This window comes from Taudactylus pleione, unplaced genomic scaffold (assembly GCF_031769625.1).
Source record: "Taudactylus pleione unplaced genomic scaffold, aTauple2 ptg000583l, whole genome shotgun sequence".
Taxonomy (NCBI): Eukaryota; Metazoa; Chordata; class Amphibia; order Anura; family Myobatrachidae; genus Taudactylus; species Taudactylus pleione.
In genome coordinates this window covers 334,224-347,283 of record NW_028284985.1, presented here as the reverse complement: position 1 = coordinate 347,283, position 13,060 = coordinate 334,224, and positions in this window count along the sequence as shown.

Below are 13,060 nucleotides of genomic sequence, written 5' to 3'. Positions count from 1 at the left end.
GCACTATCTGATTGGTTATATGGCTATAGGGGAACACTATCTGATTGGTTATACGGCTATAGGGGAACACTATCTGGTTATATGGATATAGGGGAGCACTATCTGATTGGTTATATGGCTATAGGGGAGCACTATCTGATTGGTTATACAGCTATAGGGGAACACTATCTGATTGTTATATGGCTATAGGGGAACACTATCAGATTGGTTATACAGCTATAGGGGTACACTATATGATTGGTTATACAGCTATAGGGGAACACTATCTGATTGGTTATACGGCTATAGGGGAACACTATCTGGTTATATGGGTATAGGGGAGCACTATCTGATTGATTATATGGCTATAGGGGAGCACTATCTGATTGGTTATATGGCTATAGGGGAGCACTATCTGATTGGTTATATGGCTATAGGGGAACACTATCTGATTGGTTATATGGCTATAGGGGAACACTATCTGATTGGTTATATGGCTATAGGGGAACACTATCAGATTGGTTATATATGCTATAGGGGAACACTATCTGATTGGTTATATGGCTATAGGGGAACTATCTGGTTATATGGCTATAGGGGAACACTATCTGATTGGTTATATATGCTATAGGGGAACACTATCTGATTGGTTATATGGCTATAGGGGAACACTATCTGATTGGTTATATGGCTATAGGGGAACACTATCTGATTGGTTATATGGCTATAGGGGAACACTATCTGATTGGTTATATGGCTATAGGGGAACTATCTGGTTATATGGCTATAGGGGAACACTATCTGATTGGTTATACAGCTATAGGGGTATACTATCTGATTGGTTATACAGCTATAGGGGAACACTATCTGGTTATATGGCTATAGGGGAACATTATCTGATTGGTTATATGGCTATAGGGGAGCACTATCTGATTGGTTATATGGCTATAGGGGAACACTACCTGATTGGTTATATGGCTATAGGGGAACACTATCAGATTGGTTATATGGCTATAGGGGAACACTATCAGATTGGTTATATATGCTATAGGGGAACACTATCTGATTGGTTATATGGCTATAGGGGAACTATCTGGTTATATGGCTATAGGGGAACACTATCTGATTGGTTATATATGCTATAGGGGAACACTATCTGATTGGTTATATGGCTATAGGGGAACACTATCTGATTGGTTATATGGCTATATGGGAACACTATCTGATTTATTATACCGCTAATGGGGAGCACTATCTGATTGGTTATATGGCTATAGGGGAACACTATCTGATTGGTTATATGGCTATATGGGAACACTATCTGATTGGTTATATATGCTATATGGGAACACTATCTGATTGGTTATATGGCTATAGGGGAACACAATCTGATTTATTATACCGCTAATGGGGAGCACTATCTGATTGGTTATATGGCTATAGGGGAGCACTATCAGATTGGTTATATGGCTATAGGGGAACACAATCTGATTGGTTATATGGCTATAGGGGAACACTACCTGATTGGTTATATGGCTATAGGGGAACACTATCTGATTGGTTATATGGCTATAGGGGAACACTACCAGATTGGTTATATGGCTATAGGGGAACACTATCTGGTTATATGGCTATAGGGGAACATTATCTGATTGGTTGTATGGCTATAGGGGAACATTATCTGATTGGTTATATGGCTATAGGGGAACACTATCTGGTTATATGGCTATAGGGGAACATTATCTGATGTTATATGGCTATAGGGGAGCACTATCTGGTTATATGGCTATAGGGGAACACTATCTGGTTATATGGCTATAGGGGAACACTATCTGATTGGTTATATGGCTATAGGGGAGCACTATCTGATTGGTTATATGGCTATAGGGCAACACTATCTGATTGGTTATATGGCTATAGGGGAGCACTATCTGATTTATTATACCGCTAATGGGGAGCACTATCTGATTGGTTATATGGCTATAGGGGAACACTACCAGATTGGTTATATGGCTATAGGGGAACACTATCTGGTTATATGGCTATAGGGGAACATTATCTGATTGGTTGTATGGCTATAGGGGAACATTATCTGATTGGTTATATGGCTATAGGGGAACACTATCTGGTTATATGGCTATAGGGGAACATTATCTGATTGTTATATGGCTATAGGGGAGCACTATCTGGTTATATGGCTATAGGGGAACACTATCTGGTTATATGGCTATAGGGGAACACTATCTGATTGGTTATATGGCTATAGGGCAACACTATCTGATTGGTTAAATGGCTATAGGGAACAGTTTCTGATTGTTTGGCTATAGGGGAACATTATCTGCTTATTTATACAGATATAGGGGAACATTATCTGCTTATTTATACAGCTATAGGGGAACATTATCTGCTTATTTATAGAGCTATAGGGGACACTTATTAATACCTAGGTAAGTGACATCTCCACGTTTAGATGTAATATCAGCAGTGTCAGGCTGGCCCATTGGGCACCCGGGGATTTCCTCGGAGGGTCTCGCCACCTCTAGGTCCCGCAGCCACAGGGGCCTGGCTGGCACGCCGCGCACTCACCCTCAGCGGGTATGAGCAGTCCTGTCACACAAGCTGAAGAGGGGAGGGAAGGTTACAGTCTTAATTAATCAATATTATTATCATTTATAAAGCACCAGACCTCTGTAGCGCAGATTTTAAGTTTGGGGGAGAGTCTGATCGTAGCGGCGGTGAATTCCATAAGTGGGTAAAGTCTGGTAGGCGGCAGTGAGTGTGCATTACCGGGCACAAGGCGAGAAGCAGGTCAGAGGTAGGAGGGCGAGGGGGAGAGTATTTTGAGATGAGATAAGTATGAAAGACTTCTAGTTATTGATTGTGGTAGATATGGGCTGCAGCAAACGGCGCTCCGTCATGTCGCAGATGGATTGGCGAGGGGCCGGATTAGTGAGCAGGCTGCCAGACAGGAGTAGGCTACAGTAGTCAAGACAGGAAATTATAAGGAATACCTCTACTGTGACTAAATCCCGTTGGCCGATGCCAGTCCCAATCGGTGAAAAGTTAGGCACACCAGCGCAGACCGCTGCATGACGTCTCCGAAAAGGACAAATACACACACACACTCCATCTGCAGTTTATACGTAAATCCCTGTAACAATATTGTGTACTGTGTGTAAATGGGCCTATCCACTAGGCGACCTGAAAGACTGAACGTCTAGCGTTCAGACCTTCAGGTCGCTGAGGTGCGGTGGCCACACTGAACAGCATTCACCGAACGTCATTCATTGCAGGAGCCCGACCTCCTATCTCTGACCATGCTGAACCTTACAAGCGTCGTCAGGTTGACAGGCATGTTCAGTAGATAGTCGGGGCAGGGGTGTATCTAGGGATCCGAGCGCCCCTGGCAAGGTAATGGACTGGCGCCCCCATAATTTCAGGAAGTGCCCCCAGTAGTAGTCCCCCCTATGCAGTGCCCCCAGTAGTAGTCCCCCCTATGCAGTGCCCCCAGTAGTAGTCCCCTCTATGCAGTGCCCCCAATAGTAGTCCCCCTTATGTATTGCCCCCAGTAGTAGTCCCCCCTATACAGTGCCCCCAGTAGTAGTCCCCCCAGTAGGGGCCATCTTCCCCATAATGTGCCCCCAATAGCAGCCCTCCCTTATACAGTGCCCCCAGTAGTGGCCATCCCCCCCAATAATGTGCCCCCCCTATACAGTTTCCACAGTAGCGGCCACCACCCCCATAACGTGCCCCCAGTAGCGGCCCCGCCTATCCAGTGTCCCCAGTAGCGGCCACACACCCCCATAACGTGCCCCCCAGTAGCGGCCCCGCCTATACAGTGTCCCCAGTAGCGGCCATCCCCCCATAACGTTCCCCCCAGTAGCGGCCCCCCTATACAGTGCCCCCAGTAGTGGCCACACAACCCCATAATGTGCCCCCCAGTAGCGGCCCCCCCAATACAGTGCCCCCAGTAGCGGCCATCCCCCCCATAATGTGCCCCCAGTAGCTGCCACCTCCCCCATAACGTGCACATAGTAGCGTACCCCCCATACAGTGCCCCCAGTAGCGGCCACCCCCTATAGAGTGCCCCCTAGTAGCCACACTCCCCCCATATGCTGTGCCAGAAAGAAAAAAGCTATTTGCCTGATCCCCGTTCCTGCCGACGTCCTCTCCTCCGAGCCCACTCTCACTCTGCACTATGGGATGGGAGAGACGTCAAGAAGTCTCTCCCATCACCCGCTGCAGGTGGAGCCGGAAGGCGGAACTCACGAGTGAGCTCCAGCCGGCTCCCTCCGTGGACGCAACAGCCAATGAGAGTCTGTCTGACTCTCATTGGCTGACTGCTATAACAGCTGGCAGCTGTCTGTTTGTTATTGTGTAAGGCAGACCGCTCTCACTGCCAGGGGGACTAGTGGGGCTAGTTTAAGCACGTGGGGTAGTCCACCCTTTGGCTGCTGGTGGCACTGCCGGATGGCGCCCCCCTTTGGCCGGCGCCCCTGGTGAGTGCCATCCTGGCCAATGGGTAGATACGCCCCTGAGTCGGGGTCGGCAAGGACCCAGTATGCACACGCATCGCTGGTCCTTGCCGGCTATCCATTACACGACTTTCTGTACGATGCGACCAAAATCTCCTGGTTTTGACCAGATTGTTCACGGAGTCCTGTAATGGATAGGCCCCTTTAGAGTAGGCTCCGGTCTGCAGTCAGACAAGTTATTCTGTGACCAGCAGCGACAGCTATGAGTGCCGCCCTTCTCGCCCTCTGCACGCTTGTGGTATTGGGGCGTACATTACACAACATAAACGCTGGCATGATTTTTGTTACATCTACCAACCTAGACGGCTGCCTCAATTTCCCTCGACGCGTTGAATATCAACACTTATACGGTGCCCTGCAGCCAGTATCACTGCGGCTGTGCACCCTATGGACGCTCCAAGTACGCCATTCACTCTGCCGACTGTAAGTACAGCCGCTTGGGCATTCCGGGCAGTGCTGCACTTCCTGGTGCTGGAGGCCCCGCCCCTTCTGTGCGACGTCATGTGCTTAGGGGGCAGGATCGGCAAAAGGCTCTCAGAAGCCCTTTGACGGCACTGACAACATTAACTCAGTCGCACCAATGTCAAGGCGCACAGAATTCGGCAAGTTTGTTTTCTGCTTCTTGTGCGCAAAATTACCCTAAAAACTCTTATGGCGCGAGTGTTACATGGTGCGCGCGCACGGAGCCGCTTTTGCAAATGAGACGCACGGAATCAGATGTATATTTTAGACGTGCTGGGTGTTCCTGGTCGGTGACTGGGAGTGTCGCAGGTGTGTTACTGAAGTGGATTGTGTACTCAGACGCTTCATTGCTCACATTAACGGCCATACTTAGACGGACAATCTGCACCCAGCATGGGGCTGGTGTAAGTTTTGATGTTGCGACCGATTATTACGACTAAAGACCCACCAAACGGTATTACAGCATGTGAAGACGCTCAGAGCGGGCGTCTCAGTCCTTGCACATCCTTCTTTCTCTGTCTCACTGGGCTTGGCTTCTGGTCACAGCCCTGCAAACAATCCCAGGTGCTGCACTCCTCACAGCCTACTTTCCAGTCCCCTCACACACCAGACATGTGCTCTCTCAGCCAGTCGCAGTCCCCTCACACACCAGACATGTGCTCTCTCAGCCAGTCTCAGTCCCCTCACACCAGACATGTGCTCTCTCAGCCAGTCTCAGTCCCCTCACACACCAGACATGTGCTCTCTCATCCAGTCTCAGTCCCCTCACACACCAGACATGTGCTCTCTCAGCCAGTCTCAGTCCCCTCACACACCAGACATGTGCTCTCTCAGCCAGTCTCAGTCCCCTCACACACCAGACATGTGCTCTCTCAGCCAGTCTCAGTCCCCTCACACACCAGACATGTGCTCTCTCAGCCAGTCTCAGTCCCCTCACACACCAGACATGTGCTCTCTCAGCCAGTCTCAGTCCCCTCACACACCAGACATGTGCTCTCTCAGCCAGTCTCAGTCCCCTCACACACCAGACATGTGCTCTCTCAGCCAGTCTCAGTCCCCTCACACACCAGACATGTGCTCTCTCAGCCAGTCGCAGTCCCCTCACACACCAGACATGTGCTCTCTCAGCCAGTCGCAGTCCCCTCACACACCAGACATGTGCTCTCTCAGCCAGTCGCAGTCCCCTCACACACCAGACATGTGCTCTCTCAGCCAGTCGCAGTCCCCTCACACACCAGACATGTGCTCTCTCAGCCAGTCGCAGTCCCCTCACACACCAGACATGTGCTCTCTCAGCCAGTCGCAGTCCCCTCACACACCAGACATGTGCTCTCTCAGCCAGTCGCAGTCTCCTCACACACCAGACATGTGCTCTCTCAGCCAGTCTCAGTCCCCTCACACACCAGACATGTGCTCTCTCAGCCAGTCTCAGTCCCCTCACACACCAGACATGTGCTCTCTCAGCCAGTCTCAGTCCCCTCACACACCAGACATGTGCTCTCTCAGCCAGTCTCAGTCCCCTCACACACCAGACATGTGCTCTCTCAGCCAGTCTCAGTCCCCTCACACACCAGACATGTGCTCTCTCAGCCAGTCTCAGTCCCCTCACACACCAGACATGTGCTCTCTCAGCCAGTCTCAGTCCCCTCACACACCAGACATGTGCTCTCTCAGCCAGTCGCAGTCCCCTCACACACCAGACATGTGCTCTCTCAGCCAGTCGCAGTCCCCTCACACACCAGACATGTGCTCTCTCAGCCAGTCTCAGTCCCCTCACACACCAGACATGTGCTCTCTCAGCCAGTCGCAATCCCCTCACACACCAGACATGTGCTCTCTCAGCCAGTCGCAGTCCCCTCACACACCAGACATGTGCTCTCTCAGCCAGTCGCAGTCCCCTCACACACCAGACATGTGCTCTCTCAGCCAGTCGCAGTCCCCTCACACACCAGACATGTGCTCTCTCAGCCAGTCGCAGTCCCCTCACACACCAGACATGTGCTCTCTCAGCCAGTCGCAGTCCCCTCACACACCAGACATGTGCTCTCTCAGCCAGTCTCAGTCCCCTCACACACCAGACATGTGCTCTCTCAGCCAGTCACAGTCCCCTCACACACCAGACATGTGCTCTCTCAGCCAGTCTCAGTCCCCTCACACACCAGACATGTGCTCTCTCAGCCAGTCTCAGTCCCCTCACACACCAGACATGTGCTCTCTCAGCCAGTCGCAGTCCCCTCACACACCAGACATGTGCTCTCTCAGCCAGTCGCAGTCCCCTCACACACCAGACATGTGCTCTCTCAGCCAGTCGCAGTCCCCTCACACACCAGACATGTGCTCTCTCAGCCAGTCGCAGTCCCCTCACACACCAGACATGTGCTCTCTCAGCCAGTCTCAGTCCCCTCACACACCAGACATGTGCTCTCTCAGCCAGTCTCAGTCCCCTCACACACCAGACATGTGCTCTCTCAGCCAGTCTCAGTCCCCTCACACACCAGACATGTGCTCTCTCAGCCAGTCTCAGTCCCCTCACACACCAGACATGTGCTCTCTCAGCCAGTCTCAGTCCCCTCACACACCAGACATGTGCTCTCTCAGCCAGTCTCAGTCCCCTCACACACCAGACATGTGCTCTCTCAGCCAGTCTCAGTCCCCTCACACACCAGACATGTGCTCTCTCAGCCAGTCTCAGTCCCCTCACACACCAGACATGTGCTCTCTCAGCCAGTCTCAGTCCCCTCACACACCAGACATGTGCTCTCTCAGCCAGTCTCAGTCCCCTCACACACCAGACATGTGCTCTCTCAGCCAGTCTCAGTCCCCTCACACACCAGACATGTGCTCTCTCAGCCAGTCTCAGTCCCCTCACACACCAGACATGTGCTCTCTCAGCCAGTCGCAGTCCCCTCACACACCAGACATGTGCTCTCTCAGCCAGTCTCAGTCCCCTCACACACCAGACATGTGCTCTCTCAGCCAGTCGCAGTCCCCTCACACACCAGACATGTGCTCTCTCAGCCAGTCGCAGTCCCCTCACACACCAGACATGTGCTCTCTCAGCCAGTCGCAGTCCCCTCACACACCAGACATGTGCTCTCTCAGCCAGTCGCAGTCCCCTCACACACCAGACATGTGCTCTCTCAGCCAGTCTCAGTCCCCTCACACACCAGACATGTGCTCTCTCAGCCAGTCTCAGTCCCCTCACACACCAGACATGTGCTCTCTCAGCCAGTCTCAGTCCCCTCACACACCAGACATGTGCTCTCTCAGCCAGTCTCAGTCCCCTCACACACCAGACATGTGCTCTCTCAGCCAGTCTCAGTCCCCTCACACACCAGACATGTGCTCTCTCAGCCAGTCTCAGTCCCCTCACACACCAGACATGTGCTCTCTCAGCCAGTCTCAGTCCCCTCACACACCAGACATGTGCTCTCTCAGCCAGTCTGTCCCCTCACACACCAGACATGTGCTTTTTCAGCCAGTTTCAGGGTCCTTCTCTGTCCTCCCAGATTTCATTTGTCCTAGTGCACCTCCTCACTTCAGTGCCAGAACATTCTCCAGCTCAGGGCAACATATAAATGTCCACAAATATGAGGGTCTTTACAGGGTATCACACAAGAACTTAGTAATATCACCGGCAGGCAGGAACAGACTTTGGGCCTCATTTACTAGCGAGTTTTATCACCAAAACGAGTGTTAGAAAAATGACAGCTGGGAGCTGATTGGCTGGAGCACCATTTATCATACACAATGAAATTTATCACTCGTTTTGGTGATAAAACTCGTTAGTAAATGGGGGCCTTTAATCCTTAATGAAGGGAAAGGTCTCCTGTGATTGGTCCATCAGGCTGAGGTCAGGTGTAACGAGACTATCGTCAGGTGAGTAGCTGCACATAGCAGCCATAGCCCAGGTAGCTAGGACACTAACTGAGAGCCAATCAGGCAGAGAGCCGCAGCGGCACACGTAACACTGCTACTACCGCTCTTACCAAATAAACCCACCATCCTGGTTAAGGACATCTGTGTGGCAGGGACCTTTTAAGAATGGAGGGGGCCCATGTGCGGGGCCCCCTCCTCTACAGGCAGCACAGTAGACCCTGGCTTTTTTTCCCCCAGAGTTTACTGCGCATCCCTAGGTCTCCAGGAACATGGAGCCGGCGCTATGTTCCTAGAGACATCTCTACTGCGCAAATCACTGGGAAAATGGCCGCCACACCATTCATCCCAGTGAATTCAGTCTGCAGCAGCAGCTGACAATCGGTCTACAGAGAGGTAAGTATAATAATTATATGGGTGCAGGGTACTGATATCTACTGTAACTAAACAGGTTCTGATAATAGGTTATACAATACTGTAGACAGGGGCGTAGGGAGGGTGGTTCTGGTGGAGCGCGCGCTCCAGGTGCCGAAGCCGTTGGGAGGCGCCCTGAGCTGTGCGCTGCGCCACCCTGCTGCCTATCTAAAATCTAACCGGCAGCTGTCCGAGCTGACAGCTTGCCGGGTGCAGCTGCAGAGGCGGTTCCGCCTATCTGCGTTGCGCGTGTGACATCATGACGTCACATGCACGAATAGAGGAGCAGGGACACGCACACACAAAAAGAGAAAAAAGCAAGCCGGGGTACATGGTAGCCATTTCTGCACAGACAGTGCTGTACAAATAAAGTTGTTAGGGTGCCTGCGTGAGGGAGGGGAGGTGAGGTGCAGGGGGGCCTGCCATCGGGGTGGACTGGCAGTGAACATTCCTTTAGTTCCTGGTGGCTGGCCCCTCCCCCAGACCAGCCACCTGACAATGAGCTCAGAGCAGCCGAGATCATCAGCGCAGTATACAGGGCACGCCCCCTATAGTGACGAAAACAGGGGGAAGCCGCGAGGCTTCGCCCCGGTTTCAGTTGGCTCCACCCCCTTTTGGAAGCCACACCCCTTTTTCACACGTGCGCACGCGCCCTGTCCCTCCTTCCCATTCTGAAAAGTTGGGAGGTATGGTTTGTGGGGGGGGGGCGATAACAAAGGGAAGTGTGTGTGAGGGGGGATCGCTGACAGAGGGGAATGTGGGGGGATCGCTGACAGAGGGGAATGTGGGGGAATCGCTGACAGAGGGGAATGTGGGGGGATCGCTGACAGAGGGGAATGTGAGGGGTTCGCTGACAGAGGGGAATGTGGGGGGATCGCTGACAGAGGGGAATGTGGGGGGATCGCTGACAGAGGGGAATGTGGAGGGATCGCTGACAGAGGGGAATGTGGGGGGATTGCTGACAGAGGGGAATGTGGGGGGATTGCTGACAGAGGGGAATGTGGGGGGATCGCTGACAGAGGGGAATGTGGGGGAATCGCTGACAGAGGGGAATGTAGGGGAATTGCTGACAGAGGGGAATGTGGGGGGATTGCTGACAGAGGGGAATGTGGGGGGGCATTGCTGGGAGAGAGAAGAACAAGAGTCGGATCACTGGCACACAGAGAACAATGTGGGGGGCTCGCTGAGGGAGAGGGGGGAATGTGGAGGGGGTGGTTAAGAAAGGAGAATGTAGAGGGGATTGCTGAGAGAGAGAGAGAGAGAGAGAGAGAGAGGAATGCAGAGGGGATCCTTGATAGAGAGAGGGGAATGTATGGTGGTGTCACTGAGACAGGAGTAAATGAGGGGGTATCACTGAGAGAGAAGGAAATGGGATCACAGAGAGAAAAAAATGTGTGTGGGGGGGGATTGCGGCTGCCTGGTACAATAAAGTTGTTATTTTTTTTAATGAGGCAAGGCACGCATGACATCACTATATCATGCAGCTGTACCACTGACAGAGGATGAAGCTGCAGCACGAAGATGAGCAGCCAGAAGATACAGGAGAAGGTAAGTGTCTTTGGGCTGTAGGGGGCAGGATAGAGACAGGGGGGTGCTGGCTGGGGAGACACTGCAGGGCTAGCAGAAACACACTGAGGGAGACCCTGCCTACTTTGTGAGTCCTGGGCCCCACGATTTCTGATGGCAGCCCTGGGGAGGCCACTTATATATTTAACACTGGTAGTGGCTGAGGGGATTTATAAGTGATGGGGGAGGGAAGGGGAGCACTGATATATTCATGGTAGGAAGTGGCTGAGGGGTTTTATAGGGGACAGGGCCTGGTCTGCTACAATCAGTGAGGGGGGAGGCACTGGTATATAATCAATGCAGTCACTGACAGAGGAGAGTAATAATGCGTATTATAGGGTATGGCCCGTACCCTATAATACACATTATTACACCCCTCAGTCACATACCATATGGGTGACCTGCTACAATCAATGGGGGAGGGGCGGAGGGGGGGGGGGGGTTCTGATATATACTGTGGTCAGTGAGTGAGGGGTGTAATAATCAGTTATAGAAGATTGGGGATATGGTGCAATCAGTGAAGGGAGGACAGTCATATAATATAGTCAGTATATATGATATTGCAAACATCCCTTCATAAACTTTAATGATAAAGATAGGATATACATATATTTATATATAATATCTGATTATTTATATTGCACACACATATTCCATTGCGCTTTAGAGAGAATATTTGGCCATTCACATCAGTCCCAGTGGAGCTTACCATCCATATTTTAACCTACCAGTATATTTTCTTTAAAATGCTATATGCCCCCACATGCTAGCCACACCCCCACATGTTAGCCACACCCCCAATTCATTACAGGGGAGGGGGGCGCCGAAACATACCCTTGCTCCGGGCACCATGGTACCTAGCTACACCTCTGACTGTAAATACTCGTTTATCTCCCAATTGTCCTGCTTGGGAAAGGAGGGTGGGGAGGTGAGTTGGGGAAGATTACTCTTAGGTGGATAGATGCCGGGGAACATGCACATGAGGGGAGTGCTGAACACAGCCCCAGAGTGATAAAAATGGGGATCTGCTGTGAAGACACACCCCCATCCCGCGAGGCCACATCCCCTATGGCGCGCAGGACTACGATTTTCATCTACAAAATGTTGGGAGGTACTAGTATTGGAAATGTCAAGACGCAATTATGGCAAAACATGCTGAAGCAGCTGCAGCCGTTTGCGTCTCACAGTCACGAACATAATGTTGTTCCCGGAGCTGATTATGTCATACCCCTGGCTCTAACAGGAGCCAAAGGATGTTGCAATATAGGAGGCTGCCACCAGGTGGAAACCTTACTCCCAAAAAACGAAGTAGGGTCAGCAACAGGACAGGCTGTGTGTGGTTACACATGTGCAGTTGGGACCGGGAGATGACGTAGGAGCAGAGAGCAGAGCAGGGTGAGCTACCGCAGGTCTTCTGTGAGGAACAAGAGCCCGGGCAAAGCGTTATCACTGAAATGGTGAAAGTGACAGAAGCCACTGAGTACCTGCTTATGGTGCGCTTAGTGACCGCTGCAGAAGCGCCAGCTGAGACACTGGGATCCGTGGAGGCTGAGTGACTGAGCTGCAGCGCTACTGAGAACTGTTATACCCATTTTATACCAAAGTCCCGGGTCTGACCCGGGATTTGGAACACGTTTCCAACTCTGATCAGACCTGGGACAGACCCCTTTTACACAGGCGCCAACCCGGGTTATGCCCAGGTTGGCACTGTTCACACCGGACCCAGGTCTGCGGTGACCCGGCTTTTCCGGCGTTGCAGTGGAAATTATGTAATCTCCAAGCGCAACTGAAGCCAGCCAAACAGGTAGCATACGTCACTACCAGGGTTGAGCAGTTTACACTGACAAAAATCCGGGGTTGATGCGTGTTCATGTGCAAAAACCCAGGATTTTCATGTCAGTGTAAAAGGGGAATTACAGAGCTATTGCAGGAGTATATGGGAATTATCGACAGAATTGCCAAGAGATAATGCGATATGCTGTATTTCAAGTACTGTGTAATCCTGACTTGTGCAAGAGACTGAGTTTGAGTATCCAGCATGATATTCATCTTGTTTGAGCTATCGGAGAAGCAATGCCTGAGCTTGTCAGTGTAAAGAGCGGCAGCCATTTTTTGTGAATACTGAGCTGAGGGCCTCATTCAGAGATGCATGCCAACCTGATAGTTTGCGTACATCACTGATTGTGGGACGCCTGTGCTGGACCCATTCTGCGCATCTGCAGAACAGG